Source organism: Xiphophorus couchianus, chromosome 13 (genome assembly GCF_001444195.1).
Source record: "Xiphophorus couchianus chromosome 13, X_couchianus-1.0, whole genome shotgun sequence".
Classification (NCBI taxonomy): domain Eukaryota; kingdom Metazoa; phylum Chordata; class Actinopteri; order Cyprinodontiformes; family Poeciliidae; genus Xiphophorus; species Xiphophorus couchianus.
In genome coordinates, this window is record NC_040240.1 from 18,732,658 (window position 1) to 18,756,817 (window position 24,160).

Here is a 24,160-nt window from a genome sequence, read left to right on the forward strand (position 1 = left end):
GTTAGACATTAAGAACTGTGGGTCCATTTTCTGTAAGTATAGGGACTGGTATAGGACCAGCATGCATGGGTTGGGCCTGGGGTTTTGACCAGAGCAGGAGAGGAAACAATGAAAAGTAGTGATGGTGAGATGCAGCTTCATGAAGCCCTGAGGAACTCCATCCAATCATTCGACTCATGAGCCGATGCACCGCGGTGCTTCATTTGCTCTACTGTGACATCAACTGGACAATATATGTAAAATAGGCAACGTGAAAACAACATGAAGCTTTACAATGAATAAACAAGTTTAAAATGTTTGTGATTCTGATACATAAATTCTGATTAATCTGGTTGTATGAAACAATGGCTGGATCCAAAAGAAAACTAGAAACAAATAGAAAAGAGGGTTGTGATTGGCTTGTTATCGCTATGTCACCAGGGACAACGATTTATTACTAAAAAATAAAAACTTTAACTGCTCAGGTTTAGGTGAGTTCTCTGTCTTACCCGCTTCATTACTCAACACATCACTAATGAAAAGTTTGATCTTTGTTATTTGCTTGTCAAACGGGAAAAAATAACTATAAAAGCAATTTTCAAGTTTTTGACATTGAACATCTTTTATTTATGTAACTGTTTGGTGTATTAGTTGAAAACGGCGTAAACATAAAGAAACTGTAAATTCCCACTCATATTGGGCCATGAATGCACCTTTGCCCATAGTCATTGTGCCCCTTTTCCCATAGACTACGTCCATCTGCCCCCGACCCGGTTGTGGCGCGCCGGAGTCGGTGAGGCCCCTGCTGTGGGAGTGCAGCGCTGCTGTGGACCTGTGGGCGAAGGCCGGCTCCTTGCAATTCCCACACTTGCCAGCAAGGGAGGTCCTTCATGTACAGCTAGTGCTGTACGGGGTGAGCCAGCTGAAAATTACTAAAAAAGACTTCGATGAGAGGTGGCTCACCCCAGCCACCATCAAAGATGCCACTTGGACCTCCAGAAACTTGCTGGTGAGCGGGCGCAGGCAGATGCCCCCCGTGGCTATGATCCGGATGGCAGCAGCAAAAAGAGGAACACCAAGGGCTGCAGGTGGCGCGCCAAGGACACAGCCACCAAGAAGAATCGCCTGCGCCTCCGTGGACGAAGGAGCCGGTGCTCCACGAGTAGAGGTCCAAGCAGCGGCGGCCTGGCTCTCCGGTTGAGGCAGGAGGGAAGGAGCTTCAGGGCAGGTTTCCCCTCTGAGCACCAGCACTGTTTGGAAGGTCGAGACGGCTCCGGACTTTGGAAGGAGTCACCCCGGTCCTGCTCAACTTTTAACACAGAGATTTTATGTTTTATAATTCTTGTTCTTAGCTTCTTTTAGCCTAAATTGATGAATTGTAAGTTTTTAGAAATTTCTGAATAATTGCAACAATGTAATGTTTTAAATGTTTACAGTAACAATAAAATTTTTCGAAAGAAAACAAAGAAAAAAAAAAATCTGCGCATTTATCAATCATAACTCGCTAAATACTAAACAGATATTCACCAATTTTTCTGTAAACCTTATTAAAAGGTTAGCAACATTTACAAGGAAATTATTTTTAAATGCATTAAAACTACACATATTTATATGGACATGCGTATATACATAATATCTATATAGGTTTTATTCATGTTTTCCAGCTGAGGAGGAGCTTAAGAGAGATTCAGCAGCTGAGATTCATCAGTGCAGTGAATCCGTCTCTCCTTAAAGACATTCCCCACTTCTTCCTCACATGGTCTTTATGAAACCTTCAAAACTAAAACAGGAGCTATTTTACTTTAGACAGAGTGAAAGAATTTCATATAAATAAGAGTCTTTCCCACCTTGTGTGGAATAATCTAAATCAATGTTAGGGAAAGAGATCCAAAAAGTGGTGAAATCAACCTTTATTGAAGTTTAACTAATTAGAAAAAGGTTTCACAAATCCCAAACAAGGTTCTGAATATTCTGCTGTTAGAGCAGAATAATCCAGTTCAGGTCTTAAGAGTCCAGGTGTTGTAGTTTTTAAACTAGAATCGAATAAGATGCGGAAGCTAGTGAAAAATTAGGTGGAATAACCCTTTAGCCATTTCCCGAATCGGAAACCAAATTCAGCTTCGTGTATATGAGCCATTTTCACAGCGTAATTCTGATTCCTGCGTTCATTACCGGTTAACAAAACATTTATACGGGAAAAGAACATTTACTAAAATGATCCTCATACAGAAAGGTGCAGACATTTAGACCTTAACCTGCATCCAAACGCTGCTGGTTCCTACCTATTCGGTGTAAGATTATCTGGGGCCTCCGGGAGAAATCCAGCAGTCTGCGATGATCATCCATCTCTTCCTCCGACTTGACGATGATTTCTTTAAACTCTGTGAATGTTTCTTCAGCAGCAGTTAACGGCTCGTTGATAAACTCGTTTAGAGAAACAGTCGAACATTCAACCAAACAGACCATGCGCCATTTTCTTTGTCTTCTTCTTCTTCTTGTTTTTTTTTTATGGCGGTTGGCAAACAACTTTTAGGTGCATTACCGCCACCTTCTAGACTGGAGTATGGATCAGATGTAAAGTCACTATAATCTTCCCATAATACCTGTTCTCCTTAGAAAATTAAAAATACTATTAAAAACTACGTCCCCCGATGATCTTTGAAGCAAACTTCTAATATCTAATTTATTTTTATTCCTATTTAAATTTCTAATTAACTCCTCCCTTTCTCGAACATACTTACTACATTCTAAAAAAAAATGTTGTATTGTTTCTAATTTCCCACAATAACTACAGAAACCTGTATCATGTTTATTTATTATTTTAAGAGTACTGTTTAAACCTGTATGTCCAAACCTTAATCTAGATATAATATCTTCTTCTTTTTTATTCCTGCTACATTTCCTATATTCTCCAACTTTTCTTTGGATGCTATAATAAAATCTGGCATTGCTTCCTTTATCCCACTGTTCCTGCCATTTATCCTTAATATACATTTTACTAATATTTTTAACCTCATTTTTACTCATTTTAATTTTTAAATCAACAATACACTTTTTTGCTGCATTCTTAGCAAAATTATCTGCCAGCTCATTCCCTATTACTCCAATGTGAGCAGGAACCCAAACTAATTTGACCAGAGATCCATAACTTTTAATCCTAAACATTAACTGATTAATATCAACTATAATATCTTGCCTTGATTCTGAATTTTGTTCTACAATACTTACTAATGCACTACTTGAATCTGAACAGATTACAACCGCTCTCTCTCTTGTTTCCTCAACCCATTCTAGAGCCATTAAAATAGCCATTAGTTCACCTGTGTATACTGTCAATTTGTCTGCTATTCTTTTATTTCTCATAATATCTAATTCCGGAATTATAAAGCTATTCCTATATTATTATTTGACCTTTTAGAGGCATCTGTATATATTTCTATATATTCCGCATATTCATTTCCAATATAATTTTCCACCTCTTTCTTTTCTAATTGTTTTCCTTTTTCCAGTAAACTTAAATCAACTTCCGCTATCTCAATTATCCATGGTGGGATAACAGGAAGAACAATCACAGGACTAATTAAACTATGATTTATTCCTATATCTCTTATTTCATTTTTTATAAACCATCCAAAACTATTTATTTGCTTTTTTTCTTTTTCTTGACAAGATTGTAACATAATATATGGAGGATAACTTTCTTTATGTCCTTTAATATTTGCCCAGTAAGTTATTGCTAATTGTTTCCTTCTGAGCTCCAACGGCATCTCACCCATCTCAACTTGTAGAGCTGAACATGAGTCTTCCATGTAAGTTTTTTATCAAACCAGAATCCTAAATATTTTATTTGATCTATCCTTTCAATAACATTCTCATATAATTTCAGACTTGTAATAATATTTAACTTTCTATTTGTAAAAACAACAACTTTAGATTTAGATATTGAGATTCTAAATCCCCATTCTAAAGCCCAAGCTTCTACACTATGTAATGCCTCTTGTAGTTTCCTATTTACAAATTCAATATTTCTTCCCCTCTTCCAGATAAGGCCATCATCTGCAAATAATGAAACACCAAAAGATTTATCTATATTATTAAAAATATCATTAATCATTATAATAAATAACATAGGACTTATTATACTACCTTGGGGAGTGCCATTTTCGATTTGATGCCTTGAACTTAAAACGCCACCTACCTTTACTTTTATATTTCTTTCCGTTAAAAATTTTTTAATCCATCTATATATTCTGCCCCTTATCCCCATTTGTTTTATTTTAATTAACAATCCTTCTTTCCATACCATATCATAAGCTTTTTCTATATCTAAAAAAATTGCTATTAGACTCTCCTTATTAATCTGAGCCCGTCTAATTTCATATTCCAGACATAATTCAGAATCTATTGTACTTCTACCTTTTCTAAAACCAAATTGATAGGATTTAATCTTTTCTTTCAACTCTAAATAATAAATTAATCTATTATTTACCATTTTTTTCCATAATCTTACCAATACATGATGTTAAAGCTGTTGGCCTGTAACTCTCAGCTGAGTGAGGATCTTTACCAGGTTTACAAATAGGTATAACAATTGCTTCTTTCCACTTGTCAGGTAATATTCCTTCCTTCCATACCTTATTATATAATTCTAATAATATTTTTTTACTCAATTCACTAAGATTACTTAGCATACTGTAACTAATTTGATCATTCCCAGGAGTTGATTTACTGGAATTCTTCAATGCTTTATTCAACTCTATTAAAGAAACATTTATATTAATAAGGTCCTCATTATCTTCATCATTATACAGTAATTCATTTTGATTCTGCAATGTAATTTCACGTCCTTTTTTTTCTTTACTATTTAGATTTTCCGTGCTATGTATCTTTGTAAATACTCTTGCTAATAATTCTGCTTTACTTTTACTATCTACTATAATTTTATCATCCTCTTTTAATACTGGAAAGAAATATTCTCTTGATTTACCGGACATTTTTTTTATAGTATTCCAAACCTTATCTAATGCAATATTTCTCCCTAAGGACTCACAATATTTCCTCCAATAATCCCTTTTAGCATTTCTTATAATTTTCCTGACTTCTGCCTGTCTCCTTTTGTAATTTATTAAATTTTGGAAACAAATAATTTTTTAAAGACTTTTAAAAGCCTTATTCCGCATTTTAATTGCTACTGAACATTCTGATGTCCACCAAGGAACTATTCTCTTTTTTTTTGTACCATTACTTCTAGGAATGGCTATTTTTGCTGCGTTAATAATGCTTTTACTAATTTCTAAATTCAATTCATTTATTGGTTTACTTGTATCTATATTTACCATATTAATCTCATTTATTATTCTAAATTTTTCCCAATTTGCATCCCCAAATCTCCATTTTCCCTCACTTTTTATCTGGTTTTCCTCTATATCAATTTCTACCTCAACAAAAATTGGATAATGATCACTTCCTATTGTACTTTTTTTGCATATTCTCCAGCTGCAATTTTCCGCAAAAGATTGCGACACCAAAGTCAGATCAATAACTGATTCTTTCCCTCTGATCAAATCCACCCGAGTGCCTACACCATTATTTAACACTACCAATTCTTTTTCTTCAATCACTTCTTCTAAAACTCCTCCATTATAATCATCTTGCTCTCCCCATAAAGTACTGTGTGCATTAAAATCCCCACACCAAATTATCTTCCCTCTCCAATGTCTTAGGATTGTTTCAAGTTTTAATTTTTCTAATTTTTTACAAGGATTATAATAATTTATTATTTTGATATTTCCATTATTTGTCCAAATTTCTACAGCAATAATTTCTAGGTCTGTTATTATTTGAAGCTGAATGAATTTAATATTTTCTTTTATAAATATGGCACATCCTCCTCCATTCCCATTTATTCTATCTTTACGTAAAACTGAGTAACCATGAATATTAAATTGCAGTGATGATTTAAGCCATGTTTCTTGAATACATATTATGTCTGGTTTTGTATTTAAATTGTTGATGAAACCTTTAAATTCCTGTCCATTAGCTATTAAACTTCGAGCGTTCCATTGTAGAATTTGAATTATGCAACAATTAGAGAAGCCTCATTTTCAGATGATCCTTCCCCATGTCTAAGTTCATCATGAATTTTTTCCCATGACAGATCTTTGACATTAAAAAACTTTGTAGCTGCCTTTACTATAATTTTTATTTTTTCAGTCTTAGTTCTTGCTTGTTCTGAGCAATTAATGATATACGCAAGAAAAGGAATTAGTTTTTCTAACGTGACATTACCCTGATTTTTATTAATCCCTTCTTCCTTTCCATAATTTGTTTTTGGATCATTTCCAATATTTTTCACCTCTTTCACTGCTTCAGCATATGTAATTCTCCTATCAATTTTAACTTTTTGAATTTCGGCTGCTTCTTTTCTAACCATACATCCTGCATATGCTGCAGTATGATTTCCTCCACAATTACAACATTTAACTGGGTTACTTCCACACTCACCATACGAATGTTCACCTCCACATCTACCACATCTCTGTTTCCCTTTACAAACATTCGCAGTATGACCATATCTTTGACACTTATAGCATCTGAGAGGCGGTGGAATATAGGCTCTTACATTAAAACTCATGTAACCAACCATCACCTTATCAGGCAGAACTTTATCTTTGAAATCTAATAGAATAGATGTACTGTCCATTTTCTCCCCATTCCTAAAAGCTTGCAATCGTTTGATGCCTATAATCTCTCCTCCTTTCATTACTTTCTTAAGCTCTTCCAAATTTTCTCCAACAGGGATCCCTGATATTACCCCTTTCACCCCTCTTTCTTCCCCCACTACCTTTCTTTCTAACACTTCTTTTTTGCATACCATTTGTAGTTTTACTGCTTTATTCTTTTGTTCAGCATTCTTACAAATAATAAGCAGGCTCCCATCTCTTAAAACTTTAGCTAGTTCTACATCTCCGATGACTTTCTTTAATCCATTTGATAGATTGATAGGACTTACCCCAATCATATCTTGTCCAGCCTTAAACTTTAAAATAACTTTAAAGTCTTCCATCATTATTTTCTTTTTTATTTCCACTCTTTCTTCCTCATCTTCAAGAGACCTTTTACCGGCATTTATTCCCTTTTTACCTTTATCCTTTCCCCCTCCCCCTCTTCTATTTTCTACCATAGACCATCCTGTATGCATATTTTTATCTTCTGAACACCCTCCACTACAACTAGCCATCTAGATCCACTCACAGCCCAGATTATGCCAAAAACCACTTTAATACTCGCCAAAATAACGCATAAACGCTTCCTGTCTCCAAGCTTCAGGTCAAACAGCCCTGCGTTGATCCACCCCTCGTCCAATCCTCGGCCCCTTGTGGATCTTACGATCATCACGTTCATTTAAATGTGCGGTGCTGGTGGTCGAGTGTAAAGGACTTTTAATGGGTTTTTCTACTTGAATTTTCTACCGGTATTTTAATAATAGTTTGTAATTATTTATTTTTTAGCTCTCAGGATTGAAGGTGGTGCGTTTGGCCCAGATGGTGGCGCCCCCTGTTGCTGTGGCTGTCCTGTGATCAACATAAATCGATGGAGGGAAATCCAACGAGTGTTTGTGACGTCACGGTGTTTGGTGATTCTTTGCTCGGGAGCCTCCGATCCAGAACCTGTCAGCACCTACCGCCAAGCCTCGGCAACTATGTGTGATTGGTCAGATGTGTGGAGCACACGCTTGACATGAGGGCAGTGGACCGACCGAGGGAAAAAATCTCTCCGCTCTAGCAGAAGAGCAAAACGCGCAAGGAGAGGGAGAAGGAGGGGAGAGACAGCGAGGCACCGCAGGACAAAAAAAAACGATGTGGGGAAAAACTATCAGCTCTGGCACTTACAGAGCACAAGCACAACGACAGGGAGGCGGGAGAGACAGCGATATACTGTAGGAAAAAACCCGGCTCCCATTGTGGAGCCGGTTCCAATCGTTCACTCCAAAGAGCCGGCTCTTAGAGCCGGATCGTTAGCGACCGACACATCACTAGCACCCACCGCCAAGCCTCGGCAACTCAGCTTAGTTTTTCTAACTCCTTCTTATCTACATAGAGGTATTATTTAATTTTACTGATTTTATTTTAATAAATTATTATAACTTTGAAACAGCGTCTGTTGCAAAAACGTGCCTGTGCCCTAAATCAAATCCTGGGTGGAAGTCCCAGGTGGCGTTTTGGCAACAAACTAAATAATTGTGTATTTTAACCATCGATTGCCTCACTAATATTTATTTAGCTAGTGTTAGCTTATACACTCTTTCTACTGCACTAGATGGGTTAAATGCCATTACTCTCTTTAATACTGAAATTATTCAATATATGACCTTATACTTTACCTTTGCAAGCATTTCTGTGCAACATTTAAAGTTTTAAGCAGGGTTGTTGGTACTGATTTTAAATTATTCAGTTTAGCTGACAGGTTTGCACTGTTTAACTTTTTCCTGCTGCTTCTACTCATTTCATTTCAGCAAGTGTTCTGCAGTTGAACTAAAATGTTTCTACAATTTTCAGCAGTAACATTCAGCACTAACATGACATTTTCACAGGAAAGGCAAATGTTCTACTTACTTTCTAAGACACTAATAATATATCTATGTGTGGAGGTTAAATTAGTTCCAGCATTAGAAACATGGTCATCTATAATAGAAAACAGCTGCAGCAGAACAGAGAAAAATATAACTAAGACAAAAGACACAACAAATTATTGAAGAAAATATTCAACCATATTTTCTACAATCAAGAAAAATCAATGCATGAAAATTAATTTATAGTGAATATTCCATTTTCTATAGAGTAAAACGTTTTTAAAAATTTCTTAATAAAGCTTTTACATAGGTAGAGTTAGACTGGTTAATATAATTTGAAACAAATAACAGCATAAGTTGCAATATGAAGACCCCAATGATGAGTAAAAACATTGGACTTGGTGTTCCCTCGCCCGGACGCGGGTCACCGGGGCCCCACTCTGGAGCCAGGCCTGGAGGGGGGGCACGATGGCGAGCGTCTGGTGGCCGGGCTTTTACCCATGGAGCCCGGCCGGGCTCAGCCCGAAGAGGAAACATGGGCCCCCCCTCCCATGGGCCCACCACCCGTGGGAGGGGCCATAGGGGTCGGGTGCACTGTGTGATGGGTGGCGGCCAAGGGAGGGGACCCTGGCGGTCCGATCCTCGGTTGCAGAAACTGGCTCTTGGGACGTGGAATGTCACCTCTCTGGTGGGGAAGGAGGCGGAGCTAGTGCGTGAGGTCGAGAGGTTCCGGCTAGAAATAGTCGGTCTCACCTCGACGCATGGCTCTGGTTCTGGAACCAGTCTCCTTGAGAGGGGCTGGACATACTTCCACTCTGGAGTTGCCCAGGGAGAGAGACGTCGGGCAGGAGTGGGCATACTTGTTGCTCCCCATCTCGGCGCCTGTACGTTGGAGTTCACCCCGGTGAACGAGAGGGTAGCATCCCTCCGCCTACGGGTGGGGGGACGGGTTCTGACTGTCGTTTGTGCTTACGGGCCGAACGACAGTTCAGATTACCCACCCTTTTTGGAGTCCTTAGAGGGGGTACTGGAGAGTGCTCCTCCTGGGGACTCCCTTGTTCTGCTGGGGGACTTCAACGCTCACGTGGGCAACGACAGTGAGACCTGGAGGGGCGTGGTTGGGAGGAACGGCCCCGCCCGACCTGAACTCGAGCGGTGTTCTGTTGCTGGACTTCTGTGCTCGCCATGGATTGTCCATAACGAACACCATGTTCAAGCATAAGGGTGTCCATATGTGCACTTGGCACCAGGACACCCTAGGCCGCAGTTCGATGATCGACTTTGTCATCGTTTCATCGGATCTGCGGCCGTATGTCTTGGACACTCGGGTGAAGAGAGGTGCAGAGCTGTCCACTGACCACTACCTGGTGGTGAGTTGGCTCCGGTGGTGGGGGCGAAAGCCGGTCAGACCTGGCAGGCCCAAATGTGTTGTGAGGGTCTGCTGGGAACGTCTGGTGGAATCCCCTGTGAGACGGAGCTTTAACTCCCATCTCCGGCAAAACTTTGAACACGTCCCGGGGGAGGTGGGGGACATGGAGTCTGAGTGGACCGTGTTCCGTGCCTCCATTGTCGAGGCGGCCGATCGGAGCTGTGGCCGCAAGGTTGTCGGTGCCTGTCGCGGCGGCAACCCTCGAACCCGTTGGTGGACACCTTCGGTGAGGGATGCCGTCAGGCTGAAGAAGGAGTCCTATTGGGCCTTTTTGGCCTGTGGGTACCGGCGGGCGAAGCGGCATGCGGCTCGGGCGGTTGCTGAGGCAAAAACTCGGGCGTGGGAGGAGTTTGGAGAGGCCATGGAGAAAGACTTCCTCACGGCTTCGAGGCGATTCTGGTCCGCCATCCGGCGTCTCGGGGGGGGGAAGCGGTGCAGCACAAACACTGTTTATAGTGGGGATGGTGTGCTGCTGACCTCTACTCGGGACGTTGTGGGCCGGTGGGCAGAGTACTTCGAAGACCTCCTCAATCCCACCAACATGCCTTCCACTGAGGAAGCGGAGCCTGGGGACTCTGGGTTGGGCTCTCCAATCTCTGGGGGCGAGGTTGCCGAGGTGGTTAAAAGCTCCTCGGTGGCAAGGCCCCGGGGGTGGATGAGATCCGCCCGGAGTTCCTTAAGGCTCTGGATGTTGTAGGGTTGTGTTGGTTGACGCGACTCTGCAATATCGCATGGACATCGGGGGCAGTTCCCCTGGATTGGCAGACTGGGGTGGTGGTCCCCCTGTTCAAAAAGGGGGACCGGAGGGTGTGCTCCAATTATAGAGGGGTCACACTCTTAAGCCTCCCTGGCAAGGTCTATTCAGGGGTCCTGGAGAGGAGGGTCCGTCGGATAGTCGAACCTCGGATTCAGGAAGAGCAGTGTGGTTTTCGTCCTGGTCGTGGAACACTGGACCAGCTCTACACCCTCGGCAGGGTCCTGGAGGGTGCATGGGAGTTCGCCCAACCAGTCTACATGTGTTTTGTGGACTTGGAGAAGGCGTTCGACCGTGTCCCTCGGGGAGCCCTGTGGGGGGTTCTCCGGGAGTATGGGGTACCGGGCCCTTTGATACGGGCTGTCAGGTCCCTGTATGACCGGTGTCAGAGTCTGGTCCGCATTGCCGGCAGTAAGTCGGGCTCGTTTCCGGTGAGAGTTGGACTCCGCCAGGGCTGCCCTTTGTCACCGATTCTGTTCATCACTTTCATGGACAGAATTTCTAGGCGCAGCCAAGGTGTTGAGGGGATCCGATTTGGTGGCCTTAGGATCTCATCTCTGCTTTTCGCAGACGATGTGGTCCTTTTGGCTTCATCAGATCGTGATCTGCAGCTCTCGCTGGAGCGGTTCGCAGCCGAGTGTGAAGCGGCCGGGATGGGGATCAGTGCCTCCAAATCCGAGGCCATGGTCTTGAGCCGGAAAAGGGTAGAGTGCCTTTTCCGGGTCAGGGGGGGTGTCCTGCCCCAAGTGGAGGAGTTTAAGTATCTCGGGATCTTGTTCACGAATGGGGGAAGAAGGGAGCGGGAGATCGACAGGCGGATTGGCGCAGCGTCTGCTGTCAAGCGGGCGCTGTACCGGTCCGTCGTGGTGAAGAGAGAGCTGAGCCAAAAAACGAAGCTCTCGATTTACCGGTCGATCTACGTTCCCACCCTCATCTATGGTCATGAGCTTTGGGTCATGACCGAAAGAACGAGATCGCGGATACAAGCGGCCGAAATGGGTTTTCTCCGTAGGGTGGCTGGGCTCTCCCTTAGAAATAGGGTGAGAAGCTCAGTCATCCGGGAGGGACTCAGAGTAGAGCCGCTGCTCCTTCACATCGAGAGGAGCCAGTTGAGGTGGCTTGGGCATCTGGTCAGGATGCCTCCTGGACGCCTCCCTGGTGAGGTGTTCCGGGCACGTCCCCACCGGGAGGAGGCCCCGGGGAAGACCCAGGACACGCTGGAGAGACTATGTCTCTCGGCTGGACAGGGAACGCCTCGGGATTCCCCCGGAAGAGCTGGAAGAAGTGGCCGGGGAGAGGGAAGTCTGGGCCTCCCTTCTGAAGCTGCTACCCCCGCGACCCGACCTCGGATAAGCGGAGGAAGAGGGATGGATGGATGGATGGAAGTTGCAATATCATCTTGTTTCAAAGAGAAACCTATCAAAGATTTTATTGTATATATGTTTGAGAATGCACAACCATTAATGAAAATGTTCAATTAGAGCTAATAAACAGAGGTGAATAAATTGATTATAACTTTTCTATCAATTATAAATATTATCATTTTATAACTTTGTTTTAAGAACTGATTTCCTAAAATGACTTATGACAAAATAAATTGTCACATGGTGACATGACTACTTCAGTAACTATCCCGTATTTGGCTTGGACAGATCTGGCCCAGGTGAGGCATGCCTCATGTGAACCGTGCCATCACTGCCAGATCTTTCCTGAGTCTGGCTGACATCCAATTTGCCATGCCAGAGGTTTGCCAGATGTGTCAGCAGAATGCCAGATCCGGTTCAGGTCGGTCTGCTGTGTGGGAACTGGCGAAGGCTCACTCCTCTGGTCACCGTTTGCTCGATTACCTGTCCGCCCTCCAACACCACCTCCACCAGCAATCTACACCAAACTCTGAGACTCCACACACCACCAACAAGCAGCCTCGACTCCAGCAGCCCCCACCGCTTCTTCCTCCCTGGCAGATTAACTGCATCTCATCAAGTAAGTAATTAAATCCTCTCCTTCAGTCTCAATTAAAGAACGCAGACTCACCATTCACCTTTCCCTCCTCCAGGATGCAGTCGATCCTATACAGTGGACTCCGGGACAAGATTCACATTTCATTCAATTCTCTGGACAAAATAAACTGTATTGAACTGATTCACCGGCTTCATGTTTGTTCTGTATGTGGGTCAAGCGGATCAATCCCCTCATGACAGAAATTATGCTTTAAACCTCAGATTTTAACAAATGTAACTTTATATCAACATTACATTTTTTATGGCTTTCTTTTTATTTGTCTAAAAGAAGAAAATCTGGATTTATACACATAATTGCTCGACTCTGGAGAACCTGGCCGTCCTGTGGGACATTGTTGCTGGTACGGGTCTAGGTTTTGGGCATCTGGAGTCTGTGGCCCTCATCTGGGGAGGGACATTAGTGACTCTGTGAATGACTTCTGGCGGCAGCATGTGGTGAGTTTGGGGCTCCTTACAGCTTGAGATGGGTTACTGGCATGGTGGCCGTATTGTTCCTGGGGTAGTCTTGGGATTCTGGGGGCGTATTTTCCCTGGATCCTGGCTGAACCCTGAGACTTGGGTTCTGCTCAGTATGTAGTCTGGATTTGGGGCCGGTTCATGCACTGCATGTTTGCACTGTGAATTTTCAACATGGTTTTGGGCTCTTTATGCCACGTCTTGTCCTCAGTTGTGAGGTGGATCGCGGTGGGGGTGGTGGTGGTCCTGTGTCTGGATGATCCAGCAGTCTCTGTGTGAGCCTGTCTCTGTGTGGGTCTGTCAGGGTTGGGGTCGCTGAGCTCTCATTATGTTGGACTTCACAACAACAACCATCGTCTTGTACCAGGTTAGGATTGGCTTTTTTACTTATCACTTGGCGGCTGGGATGTTTATGGACCTGTGAGGGGCTGCTTCCTTTTTCATAGTTGGTGCGTTGGCTTTTCTGTAGCATCCTTCCTACTGGTGGTGTAGTCGGCAAGTTGAGAGGCTTGTGTTTTTGGCTTATTTGTGTATGAAGTGGTGAAAGTGCTTGTGTTGGCTGGTGTTTGCATTTTGATTGGCCCCTTTTTTTGGGTCTGGTATCGTTTGCTGTCTGTCTGTCTTGGTGTTGGTATGGGGTGTGATTTATTGCTTTGCTAGCCTATTTGTGGCCACAGCCTGGTGCTGGGCTGGGATTCAGGGCTGTGGGTGGTATTCCTGTTCTGGATATTGCGCTGAGCTGGCTGGTTGGTCCATTTCTTGGGTTGGGGTTCTTTCAGTCAACCCGGTGCGCTGTATGTCTGCTGGATCTTCTTCATTGGGACTAGGTGGATCCTTTGGTTGGCAGGCTGGGTTTGTGACTTGGGATAGGGGTTTGGTTTGAATGATTCCTAAGCTGGTGGTCCTGGTTCTGGTTGGTTGTTGAATCTCTATGTATGAGAAATGTAAGTGGGTGTATGGCATCCATTTTTGTTGTTTATTTTGACATTATCTACATGGGTTTGAATGTCTGGGTGTACACATGAGAATGGGAACATGTGATCTTGTCTCTGTGTGCCTGGTCTGTCTGTCAGGTTTGGTCTCTGGCTCCCTCCTCTCTGTGATCACCTTTATATCAAGTTGGGTGAGAGGAGGGGGCCCCTATAAAACTTTATTCTCACCTTTCTTTTCTCTCCCGCTTTCTTCTCCGTCTCATTACAATTTAATAAAATAAACCCAAAGCAGTTTTTAATAAAGTTTCATGTAATTATATCAGGTGGAAGCCATAATGGTCCACTTATGCAAGTCTTTAGGGCTTAACCTTGGTACTCGACAATGCTGAGTGTCACACTGTCAGACAGGACAAGTTTAATACAAAACACAACAAAAAGACAAAATGCAAGTGTATAGTCAATGGTAAATGTATGTATAGCGATTTATCTAGTGCAGAGGATGCCAAAGTGCTTTACATGTTGATGGTGGTAAGCTACATTGTAGCCCAGCTGCCCTAGGGCAGACTGACAGAAGCTGCTACACAATGGGCGCCATCGGACTTCTGACTAACAGCAGGCAAGGCAGGTTTGGTGCCTTGCTCAAGGACTCAACAACTGAGATGGATGTGGGAAGTTTGAACCGGAAACCCATCAGTTACAGGAACCACAGTGGCTACAACCAGTATAGCTGTAGTACCACCATCTACTGGGTTCAAGGATAAGGCACAACATACACTACAGGAAAACTCAAAACTTTTAATGTTAAATGAAATGTTACACCTTTATTTCTTTCTAAAATACATATAAACATAAAAATAGTTTCAACATTAAAATACAGTAATCTAAATGCTGCAGCAGAACAGATTAAAATATTACAGCTAAAACAAGAGAAAAAAGCAAAATATTAAAAATAATTACATGTACTTTGTGCAATCAATGCATGAAAATTAGTTTGCAGTGAATTTTCCATTTCTTTAAAGAACAAATGATTTTTTTTATTTGAATATCTTAATTAGGTAGAGTAAAACTGGTTAACATAATTCGAAAGAAATGAAATCAGATTCAATCTCATTTTACATTAAACACAAAATTAACACAAATACTGTAGATTTTTTTTTAAAACACTCAACCATTATATACATTCTATTGTTGAATTAAAAAACCACAAAAAGAAACCCCACTCACTCTCTATGGTACAGAATAATACAAATCAATCCCTCAAGTCCAATCATGTGAGAATGTTCTGGAAGGGAGTCCATGTCCGGTCAAACTCTGTTAATGCATGAAATAGTCAGTGGGCCCCCAAGCCTCTTCATCTATCAGCATCAGTATTGGCACTTCTCAGGGCTGTGTGCTGAGCCCTCTGCTCTTCATGTTGTACACACACAACATACAGTTTGACATAAATAGTAAGTTAATACAATAACATAAAGTTTATCATTATTGTTTTTGATACAGAATATACCAGAAATATAAAACATCAATGAAGGAAAATGTGTCATGGTTGAACATCTCTAAGTATCCAAATGTGAAGATCAAAATGATCACATTTAACAAATACAACACAGGACATTTATGGAACATACTTCTACAGCTTTTCAACTGTGTGACGTGTCATGTGCTGAGTTAAACTATGTTTTTTACTAAAGCTTTTTCCACAATTTCCACATGAAAACGGCTTTTCACCCGTGTGAATCCTCATGTGCTTAGTTAAATCCTGTTTTCGAATAAAACTTTTTCCACAGGTCACACATGAAAACGGCTTTTCACCAGTGTGAATCATCATGTGCTGAGTTAAATCCTGTTTTCGAATAAAACTTTTTCCACAGGTCACACATGAAAACGGCTTTTCACCAGTGTGTCTCATCATGTGCTGAGTTAAATTCTGTTTTTGACTAAAACGTTTTCCACAGTTCACACATGAAAAAGACTTTTCACCAGTGTAAATCTTCTTGTGCTTACTTAAATCCTGTTTTCGAATAAACTTTTTCCACAGGTCACACATGGAAATGGCTTTTCACCAGTATGAATCATCATGTGCTTACTGAAATCCTGTTTTCGAAGAAAACGTTTTCCACAGGTCACACAAGAAAACGGCTTTTCACCAGTGTGAATCATCATGTGCTTAGTTAAAACATGTTTTCGAATAAAACTTTTCCCACAGGTCACACATGTAAACTGCTTTTCACCAGTGTGAATCATCATGTGCCGAGTTAAATGATGTTTGTGAAAAAAACTTTTTCCACAGTTCACACATGTAAACGGCTTTTCACCCGTATGAGTTCTCATATGAGCATCAAAACAGATTTGAAAGTCAAACGCTTTTCACAGATGACACTTGAGAAAGGTTTTCTTCTTTCCTGATTTTGGTTCTCAGCTTCAGCAGCTTCCTGGAAGATGTCTTGGTTCCTGTTTGGTTCTGATTCAGTGTGGTCTGTTTGCTCATCAACAGGAACCACCATGCAGGTATCAGTCTCCTGTTTTAATTCAATCTGTTCTTCACCCTGACTGCAGTAAACTTCTTTCTCTTCCACTTTTATCTGCTGGTGTTTTAGATCCTCCTGCTCTTCTTTTATCTGATGATCTTCTGGCTCTTCCTGTTCTTGTTTCACCTGCAGAGGTTCCAACTCCTCCTGGTCCAGAGTGGATCTCCTCTCCTGGTAATAAATGTTACACTGCATGCAATCTGGACAAGAAAGCAGATTTAAAAAGCAATCGTTATTTTATTGAAGTAAATGGGAGAAATCGTTCATCGTTTACGACAGAAATGAAAAGAATGAAAAAACCCACACCGAAAAATTTAAGAGCGTAGACAGAGAGACAGATCAGGCGACAAATCCAGCTGACAATTGGAGAATTCTCAAATGAACGGATATTAAATATTTTTTATTTATTATAAAATTAATAATAGTTGCCAATGTTAATGAAATTTACTAGTAAATATTAACATTTCAAGATATTCCTTAATTTGGAGTTATTACTTTTATTTGGGTTAAAATTTGACTTTAGTTCACTTTATATTTTGGGGTTTATTTACAGAGTTTATTTGTAGGTTAATAATTGTTTAGTTTTTATTGCTTTGTGTTTGTTATTTACTTTTGTAAGTTAGACATTAAGAACTGTGGGTCCATTTTCTGTAAGTATGGGGACTGGTATAGGACCAGCATGCACTGGGTTGGGCCTGTGGGTTTTGACCAGACCAGGAGAGGAAACAATGAAAAGTAGTGATGGTGAGATGAAGCTTCATGAAGCCCTGAGGAACTCCATCCATCTAAAAATTAGTATCAATGCTAAAGAAAGCTGCAATCATATGAGGAGAATGACCAGAATGTTTACTAACATGTACTTGCACCATTCAGTATGATAAAGTAAATATATCAGCTGAAATTAGCCAAAATGCTAATGTTAGCATGAATGCTGTCAGTAGCATGTGGGGCATCACTAGCATGTTGTCTGTACTTTACTTACTCCATTCGGTATACTAAACATGGCTAATAAGTAAGAAAATTAGCTAACAGCTTATTTAAGCTAAAAGACTAATGCAGCAAAGATATTAGCAAAGATAATGCAGGCTAACATTATTTCACTGCTGATGGTAGTGCACTAACCTTAGAAGAATATTAAGGCTTTTATTTTGAAATCTTCAGTAAGTTTCATATTAAATGGCCGTACTAATTCAATGTGTATTCAATGTGAATGCTGTCAGTAGCATGTGGGGCATCACTATTCAGAGATGCAATGAGTTTATAGCAGTTGTTTCACCATGTCTGTAGTTCTGACATTCTGCCATCACTGTGGTTCTAAAGAGCAGCTCAGAGAGGCAGACAAAATTCTGTCTATTTTGAGTCTAAGCAGCAGTTATTTAGAGGTGTAGAACAATAGGTGCCTGCCATGCAATGCATAGAGATTGCATCCCTATGCATTGCTATGGGCAGGCCCCAAATAGGCGACGTGAAAACAACATGAAGCTTTACAATGAATAAACAAGTAAAAGATGTTTGTGATTCTGATACATAAATTCTGATTAATCTGGTTGTATGAAACAATGGCTGGATCCAAAAGAAAACTAGAAACAAATAGAAAAGAGGGTTGTGATTGGCTTGTTACTCGCTATGTCACCAGGGACAACGATTTATTACTAAAAAATAAAAACTTTAACTGCTCAGGTATAGGTGAGTTCTCTGTCTTACCCGCTTCATTACTCAACACATCACTAATGTAAAGTTTGATCTTTGTTATTTGCTTGTCAAACTGAAAAAATAAACTATAAAAGCAATTTTCAAGTTTTTTGGACATTGAACTTCTTTTACCTTCGTACGAAGCATCACCTCAGTGCAGCAGTGGCTTGTTGACTGAACTTTTATAGGATGTTTGGTTTGACAAACAATCGTCACTACAATTTATTTATTACAAATTATTACATTTTACAGCTACTAACACACTATTATTGTTTCATGCTGTTTGCTTTACTAACCTTGCGCTGCATTGTTCACATTTCTCCTGTTTTCAAAAGTAAGTTTGATTAGTTAAAGGAGGAAAAGCCATAAAAGGTCATTTTATTTCTACATCAATAAGCCATTTTCACAGCGTAATTGTGATTCCTGCGTTCATTTACCGGTTAACAAAACATTTATACGGGAAAAGAACATTTACTAAAATGATCCTCATACAGAAAGGTGCAGACATTTAGACCTTAACCTGCATCCAAACGCTGGTGGTTCCTACCTATTCGGTGTAAGATTATCTGGGGCCTCCGGGAGAAATCCAGCAGTCTGCGATGATCATCCATCTCTTCCTCCGACTTGACGATGATTTCTTTAAACTCTGTGAATGTTTCTTCAGCAGCAGTTAACGGCTCGTTGATAAACTCGTTTAGAGAAACAGTCGAACATTCAACCAAACAGACCATGCGCCATTTTCTTTGTCTTCTTCTTCTTCTTTGGGATTTATGACTGTCGTTCATTCATGTCATTGCATTACCGCCACCTTGTGGATCTTACGATCATCACATCTAAAGATTTCTCATACAGTGCCAGTTCTCTTTGAAAGACGTAAAATCTTTTCTTCCACTTTATCTAAATAAATCAAATACAATATTAGTTTTCCAGTTTTCCACAAATCCAAAGTTAATATTGTCTTCTGATTCGTATCTCCTACATCCCGCAACATGTTTCACAGTTTCTTCACTCCACCAGATCAGAACCTTTCCTATAGTTTCCGTATATCCACAATGATCGCTGCTGCTTTGTTCGGAGTTACCGCTGGTTCCGCTCATCCTGTGGCTTATTGAGAGCCGATCAGCACCGGCTTGTTCATTTAACCCTCCTGTTATGTTCGTTTCTAGGGTACAGCAAAAATGTTCGTGGGTCAATTTGAACCTGGGAGTGTTTAATCATGCTATAGTGTCAGAAACCAAAAAAAAATCCTCCAAAACATATTTATATCTGATTATTAACTCCAATACTAATAATTTCAATCAATATTTGTGCAATGGTGTTTTTTTATTTCTCAGCAATTAAGGATCAATAACATCAACCCACTCATTTACTCATTTGGACATAAAAAATGGAATTTACATTTTTTTTATGTCCACTGAAAAAAAACCTAGACACAGAAAAACTATAATTTCCTTGAAATTGATCTTTGGTGAAACATTTTATATTACACTTTTTTTTTTAATGGGTGGTCTTTATAATTGTATTTGAGACACACATACTGTTCTTAGTCAAATTGTCCCGCTGATTAAAATCAAGAGAAATGAGTCATGCAGAGAATATTTATGTTTTCCTCCCCTTCTGCTGAGTGTCACTCAGTGTGGGTGGAGTTTATCCACGGGAACATAAAAGATTCCCATCAAAAGTTGTGTGAATGTAGTGGTTATAAAACTGTTTTAGAGAACCAAAAGGGAAAACAAGATCTAGTGATCTGCGATCGATTATTTTGGTCTTTCAAGTTCAGTGCTACAGACAGATACAGTAAAAGGTAGCCTAAGTTTAATGAAGTTTAAAAACAATGTATTTTTCTTTAATGTTACTTTTCCGGCTATGTTTGGTTATAATTCTTGAAAAGTTCAACCTTTTAGATTTTAAGTTATGAGGGTTTAATCATTCGGGTTTCGATTGGTTTTGTCTGATCGGATGTAGGGGAACGCGACGCTTCTGCTCCTCCATTACATCACTGGAGACGAAAGCAGTGACATCGTGTCCGTGTTTTCATTATTCCCCTACTGATAGAGTTCTTACTCATAAGGGGCGTAACATGAACACCTGCTTTCTCGCAGTTTCCTAGTGAAGTAAAGAGAGTAGTGAGAAAGTGGGCTTGTGTGAGTGGGGGTGTGCAGGTATGTGTGTGGTGGGGTGTGTTTGCGTGTGTGTGTGTGTGTGTGTGTGGTGTGTGGTGAAATATGGTTCATAGCTGCAAGGAAACATATAGAATTGGACATTTTTTAAAATCTTATCTTGCACTTTAACCTGACTACCAGGTCAAATTGACCCGAACAGTACCTATGTAAAAGTAGACGTAGGGGTTGGTACAAATGTGTAAAATGAATAGATTTTCAATTTATATGTAGAGTGCACCTATTAAGACAAATAGAAAAAGTTTCATGCAAAAAAATACTTGCAACTATTAAAAAAAAAAAAATTAAACTTTAAAACGGGTCAATTTGACCTGGAACTTAACAGGAGGGTTAAATGTGCGGTGCTGGTGGTCGAGTGTGAAGGACTTTTCACGGGTTTTTCTACTTGAATTTTCTACTGGTATTTTAATAATAGTTTGTATTTATTTCTTTGTTAGCTCTCAGGATTGAAGGTGGTGCGTTTGGCCCAGATGGTGGCGCCCCCTGTTGCTGTGGCTGTCCCGTGATCAACATAAATCGATGGAGGGAAATCCAACGAGTGTTTGTGACGTCACGGTGTTTGGTGATTCTTTGCTCGGTTCTTTGATTCTTTGCCAGGTGGCGTTGTTGGCAACAAACTAAATAATTGTGTATTTTTACCATCGATTGCCTCACTAATATTTATTTAGCTAATGTTAGTTTATACACTCTTTCTACTGCACTAGATGGGTTAAATGCTATTACTCTCTTTAATACTGAAATTATTCAATATATGACCTTATACTTTACCTTTGCAAGCATTTCTGTGCAACATTTAAAGTTTTAAGCAGGGTTGTTGGTACTGATTTTAAATTATTCAGTTTAGCTGACAGGTTTGCACTGTTTTAACTTTTTCCTGCTGCTTCTACTCATTTCATTTCAGCAAGTGTTCTGCAGTTGAACTCAAATGTTTCTACAATTTTCAGCAGTACATTCAGCACTAACACGACATTTTCACAGGAAAGGCAAATGTTCTACTAACTTTCTAAGACACTAATAATATATCTATGTGTGGAGGTTAAATTAGTTCCAGCATTAGAAACATGGTGATCTATAATAGAAAACAGCTGCAGCAGAACAGAGAAAAATACAACTAAGACAAAAGACACAACAAATTATTGAAGAAATATTCAACCATATTTTCTACAATCACGAAAAATTAATGCATGAAAATCAATTTATAGTGAATATTTCATTTTCTATAGAGTAAAACGTTTTTAAAAATGTCTTTATAAAGCTTTTACATAGGTAGAGTTAGACTGGTTAATATAATTTGAAACAAATAACAGCATAAGTTGCAATATCATCTTGTTTCAAAGAGAAACCTATCAAAGATTTTATTGTATATATGTTTGAGAATGCACAACCATTAATGAAAATGTTCAATTAGAGCTAATAAACAGAGGTGAATAAATTGATTATAACTTTTCTATCAATTATAAATATTATCATTTTATAACTTTGTTTAAGAACTGATTTCCTAAAATGACTTATGACAAAATAAATTGTCACATGGTGACATGACTACTTCAGTAACTATCCCGTATTTGGCTTGGACAGATCTGGCCCAGGTGAGGCATGCCTCATGTGAACCGTGCCATCACTGCCAGATCTTTCCTGAGTCTGGCTGACATCCAATTTGCCATGCCAGAGGTTTTGCCAGATGTGTCAGCAGAATGCCAGATCCGGTTCAGGTTGGTCTGCTGTTGTGGGAACTGGCGAAGGCTCGCTCCTCTGGTCACCGTTTGCTCGATTACCTGTCCGCCCCTCCAACACCACCTCCACCAGCGATCTACACCAAACTCTGAGACTCCACCACGCCACCAACAAGCAGCCTCGACTCCAGCAGCCCCCACCGCTTCTTCCTCCCTGGCAGATTAACTGCATTTCATCAAGTAAGTAATTAAATCCTCTCCTTTCAGTCTCAATTAAAGAACGCAGACTCACCATTCACCTTTCCCTCCTCCAGGATGCAGTCGATCCTATACAGTGGACTCCGGGACAAGATTCACATTTCATTCAATTCTCTGGACAAAATAAACTGTATTGAACTGATTCACCGGCTTCATGTTTGTTCTGTATGTGGGTCAAGCGGATCAATCCCCTCATGACAGAAATTATGCTTTAACCCTCAGATTTTAACAAATGTAACTTTATATCAACATTACATTTTTTTATGGCTTCTTTTTATTTGTCTAAAAGAAGAAAATCTGGATTTATACACATAATTGCTCGACTCTGGAGAACCTGGCTGTCTGTGGGACATTGTTGCTGGTACGGGTCTAGGTTTTGGGCATCTGGAGTCTGTGGCCCTCATCTGGGGAGGGACATTAGTGACTCTGTGAATGACTTCTGGCGGGCAGCATGTGGTGAGTTTGGGGCTCCTTACAGCTTGAGATGGGTTACTGGCATGGTGGCCGTATTGTTCCTGGGGTAGTCTTGGGATTCTGGGGGCGTATTTTCCCTGGATCCTGGCTGAACCCTGAGACTTGGGTTCTGATCAGTATGTAGTCTGGATTTTGGGCCGGTTCATGCACTGCATGTTTGCACTGTGAATTTTCAACATGGTTTTGGGCTCTTTATGCCACGTCTTGTCCTCAGTTGTGAGGTGGATCGCGGTGGGGTGGTGGTGGTCCTGTGTCTGGATGATCCAGCAGTCTCTGTGTGAGCCTGTCTCTGTGTGGGTCTGTCAGGGTTGGGGTCGCTGAGCTCTCATTATGTTGGACTTCACAACAACCATCGTCTTGTACCAGGTTAGGATTGGCTTTTTTACTTATCACTTGGCGGCTGGGATGTTTATGGACCTGTGAGGGGCTGCTTCCTTTTTCACAGTTGGTGCGTTGGCTTTTCTGTAGCATCCTTCCTACTGGTGGTGTAGTCGGCAAGGTGAGAGGCTTGTGTTTTGGCTTATTTGTGTATGAAGTGGTGAAAGTGCTTGTGTTGGCTGGTGTTTGCATTTTGATTGGCCCCTTTTTTTGGGTCTGGTATCGTTTGCTGTCTGTCTGTCTTGGTGTTGGTATGGGGCTGTGATTTATTGCTTTGCTAGCCTATTGTGGCCACAGCCTGGTGCTGGGCTGGGATTCAGGGCTGTGGGTGGTATTCTTGTTCTGGATATTGCGCTGAGCTGGCTGGTCGGTCCATTTCTTGGGTTGGGGGTTCTTTCAGTCAACCCGGTGCGCTGTATGTCTGCTGGACCTTTTTCATTGGGACTAGGTGGATCCTTTGGTTGGCAGGCTGGGTTTGTGAATTGGGATAAGGGTTTGGTTTGAATGATTCCTAAGCTGGTGGTCCTGGTTCTGGTTGGATCTCTGTGTATGAGAAATGCAAGTGGGTGTATGGCGTCCATTTTTGTTTTGTTTAGTTTGACATTATCTACATGGGTTTGAATGTCTGGGTGTACACATGAGAATGGGAACATGTGATCTTGTCTCTGTGTGCCTGGTCTGTCTGTCAAGTTTGGTCTCTGGCTCCCTCCTCTCTGTGATCACCTTTATATCAAGTTGGGTGAGAGGAGGGGGCCCCTATAAAACTTTTTTCTCACCTTTCTTTTCTCTCCCGCTTTCTTCTCCGTCTCATTACAATTTAATAAAATAACCCCAAAG

At 41.0% G+C, this 24,160-nt stretch overlaps 3 long non-coding RNA genes and 1 pseudogene across 3 annotated transcripts; 2 read left to right on the forward strand and 2 right to left on the reverse strand.

Moving 5' to 3' along the window:
* Window positions 1-12,642: 12,642 nt before the first annotated feature.
* On the forward strand, window positions 12,643-12,876 carry LOC114155857 (uncharacterized). Its single transcript, XR_003597852.1, has 2 exons — window positions 12,643-12,717; window positions 12,791-12,876. It is a non-coding gene; the product is annotated as an uncharacterized LOC114155857 (long non-coding RNA).
* A 2,486-nt stretch (window positions 12,877-15,362) lies between these two features.
* On the reverse strand, window positions 15,363-16,492 carry LOC114155821 (gastrula zinc finger protein XlCGF57.1-like; annotated as a pseudogene).
* Window positions 16,493-19,127: 2,635 nt separating this feature from the next.
* On the reverse strand, window positions 19,128-19,577 carry LOC114155852 (uncharacterized). The gene is made up of 2 exons (XR_003597847.1): window positions 19,340-19,577; window positions 19,128-19,257 (listed from the first exon to the last, which is right to left on the reverse strand). It is a non-coding gene; the product is annotated as an uncharacterized LOC114155852 (long non-coding RNA).
* A 2,797-nt stretch (window positions 19,578-22,374) lies between these two features.
* On the forward strand, window positions 22,375-22,613 carry LOC114155856 (uncharacterized). Its single transcript, XR_003597851.1, has 2 exons — window positions 22,375-22,453; window positions 22,528-22,613. It is a non-coding gene; the product is annotated as an uncharacterized LOC114155856 (long non-coding RNA).
* Window positions 22,614-24,160: the final 1,547 nt, after the last annotated feature.